The sequence below is a fragment of the Chrysochloris asiatica genome, unplaced genomic scaffold (genome assembly GCF_000296735.1).
Source record: "Chrysochloris asiatica unplaced genomic scaffold, ChrAsi1.0 scaffold00293, whole genome shotgun sequence".
In the NCBI taxonomy this organism is placed as follows: domain Eukaryota; kingdom Metazoa; phylum Chordata; class Mammalia; order Afrosoricida; family Chrysochloridae; genus Chrysochloris; species Chrysochloris asiatica.
Genome location: NW_006408811.1, coordinates 2,087,959 through 2,091,429, shown reverse-complemented (window position 1 = coordinate 2,091,429; position 3,471 = coordinate 2,087,959).

The following is a 3,471-nucleotide window of genomic DNA, read 5'->3' as shown; positions in this document are numbered from 1 at the left end:
TGAGGCTTTCTGCTCCCGTAAAGATTTACAGCCTCGGAAACCCTGTACAGGGTCGCTATGAGTCGGAACCGACTCCACGGCACATAATAACAACAACCATAGGATACTTTGCACAAAAGGGAAACTCTTAATATTAGCATACTATGTGTGAGTGAGTGAAGTGGGTAGGAAGATGCGGACACCATTTCTGTATTATTTGAGCATTTTTAACATTGTCGTTGTTAAGTGCCATCGAACTGGTTTTGACACATAGTGACCCTGTGTAGGGTTTCTGAGGAGTGGCGAGTGAGTTTGAACTGCCAACTTTGTGGTTCAAATTGACTTCGTGGTCCAGTGCTTATCCTACAGTGCCATATTAATTTTTTTATTTTTTATTAAGGTGAAATTTAATAACATATTAATATATGCTTATATTAAATTTGCAATCAGCAAATTATCAGGAATAGTCTGGTCAGAAGCAATTTTAGGTCTTCCTTGGGAAACAGTGGGCAACAACAAAGTAAAGTCAGAGAGACAAAAAGGACCTTCCAGATTAATAACTTCAATCCCATTATATTTCAGATGAGGACATTTGAGGTTTTAAAAGCGGGAAGTGGTTTTGTGCACAACCACAACCACAGCCCAGGCTTCTTGATTCTTGGCCCAAGTCTTTCTTTTTTTACCCCCAATGCTGGAGTGAAGTGTGGCCCTAAAGACCAGGCTTGGGAATCAGACAGATTTCCGTTGCATTCATAGACCTTCCTCCCATGTTCCCTGCCCACAGGCCCCAACACACATACAGAAATAAACTGTGCTCCATTCATAATCACCACCCATCTGTCGGTTTATCATACTGTGGTAGCTTGCATGTTGCCAGGATGCTGGAAGCTTTGCCACTGATATTTCAGAGACCAGTAAGGTTGCCCATGATCTGGCTTCAGTGGAGCTTCCAGACTAAGACAAACTAGGAAGAAAAATCTGGTAGTTTACTTCTGAAAAGTCGCCAGTGAAAACCCTATGAATCACAGAATATTGTCCAAGACTTCAACTTACTTTTTACTTTCAATTTGTCATCAGAAGGGATCAACCACTAGGAAAGGGTGGGCATCATGTCTGATAAAGAAGAGGGCCACAGATAATGGTTACAGCAATGGATCCAAACCTGCCATTGCCCATGAAGATAGCACAGGACTGGGCCACGTTTCATCCTGCAATATATGGGCTGCTGGGAGTCAGAGTCAGCGTGACAGTAAGTCACAACAGCCATTCGTAAGATGGGGCACTGTGCAGCCGTTAAATATGTTATTTCTAAGAACATTTAATATCAAAGGAAAACATTTATATGTTATATTAATTACTTTGTTGTTGTTGTGTGCCATTGAGTCAATTCTGACCCATAGCAACCCTGTATAAGGTTTCCAAGGAGCAGCTGGTGATCTTGACCTTGTGGTTCAAACTGACTTTGTAGTCCAGCGCATTAACACACAGCACCATACCGGGACTCCATATTAATTGCTTTAAGTAACAGCAAAAAGTGGATGTATAGTTTATAATTCCACTTTTACAGAATGTATATTTACATCTCTATCTGTATCTGCCTCTACATACAGAAAATTGAAAGACCATCGGACCATCCATGGGTTATGAATGAGATCTGTTCCTAACTGTGCCTTTAAGAACTTGTAGATTAGTCAGAACAGACACAAACAGTTCTTATTTAGCCTTACTTCAGTGCAAGAGAAGATTCCATCCTTTTTTTTTTTTTAATGATTTAAGAGCTGAAGCCAGTGAAGGTGATTGTGATGAAGATTTTGTTGCCAGTAAGAGTTGGTTTAACCGTTTCCAAGTGAGGGAGAATTTACATAAGATCGACTCCTGGTGTGGCACTGTAGGGTAAGCAATAGACTGTGAACCACAAGGTCCATGGTTCAAACCCACCAGTTGTTAACAACAACAAAAAAGCAGGATTCAAAGATGGAAGCACCCTGCTCAAAGACGGTGACCGATAATGCTGCTTTGAATGTGAGTAGCCCTCCATTTGTTGTTGTTGTTGTTAGGTGCCATCAAGTCAGTACAGACTCATAGCGACCCTATGCACAGCAGAATGAAACACTGCCTGATCCTGAGCCAACCTCACTATTGTTGCCATGCTTGAATCCATCGACGCTGCCACTTGGCCAATCCATCTCGCTGGGGGTCTTCCTCTTTTTCTCTGACCCTCCACCTTACCAAACATGATATCCTTGTCCAGCAACTGGTCCCTCCAGACAATATGTCTGAAGTATGAGAGATGAAGTTTGGCCAAAACTGACCTCCAAGGAGCACTCTGGCTGTACTTCTTCCAACACAGCCCATGGCACTTTCAATATTCTCCTCTAACACCATAACTCATAGCCCTCCCTAGGCTTGTCAATAAATCAATTTCATGCATCAGGCTCCTGAAAGGGCTCACGTTGCCTCCTCCAAAGTCTCCCATTCCAAGGATTTGACACATAATTTTTCTTGTTCTGGTTATCTTGACAAATCACCCACATTGTAATAAATGCAGTCTGTTCCTGGTTTGCTTTGTTGGCCATGAAAGAATCAGATGGAAGCCCAACATTAAAGAGTAAGTAAGAGTGTATGGAAGTTGGATGTCTGTGACCCAGGGAATGGCTATACAACAAAGAGCTACACTCACGACCTCTGGCAGATAACAGACAGAAAGCTTGATTGTGCCTTCTTGGTTGGAGGAAATCAGGTCCAGCTATTTGAAATGGGTCCTCAGATAGCTGTAGCTGCCTGGTTGATTGAGTGGGAGGCCTACTAGTTTTAGTGAAGGCTTAGTAAGTACTTGGTCAGATGCATCAGAAATTGACACAAGAAATACAAGTTGTGCATGTGGGGACAAGGGAAGGATTATTTACCAGTGCAGACAAGAGCTGGGAGCAAAAAGGAAGAGGGGTGCAGAAGAAAGCAGGTACAGGTAGTTCTAATGCATAACGGACTCAAGTTACCAAACTTTCAGCTGTCCGCCTTTTTTTCCCCTGTACATCTCATTGTTAAGTAATATATACTACATACAGTGTTGTAGCACGTAATTTTCTGATATGATCGTTCTCAGGGGTTCACTTGCAGATGTTCAATTTTATTTTACCCATGTTCAAGACATATAGATGTTGCTTTCTAAATTAAATCGGGGGTGTCAGTTGCTTTACAACATGGACTCAAAACCTGGCCACTCTCCTAAAGTCAACAGGCAGATTCAGGAAATCAGTGAGACGTGACCGCAAAATACATGAAGCAAAAAAGAAAAGACCACGTGAGCAACTTTCATTAGTTTTCTGACTAGAAACACCATCTTTATTCCCAGGGATAGTCTAGATGATCTAGAACCTTCCACAGGTGGTTATTATTGCAACTCATAAAATGCCACAGTTTCCCATCTCTTCTTTATTGTCAGAGAAAACTTTTATGATTTTTTTGTATTTTTTAAAAAAAAATTATTTATGC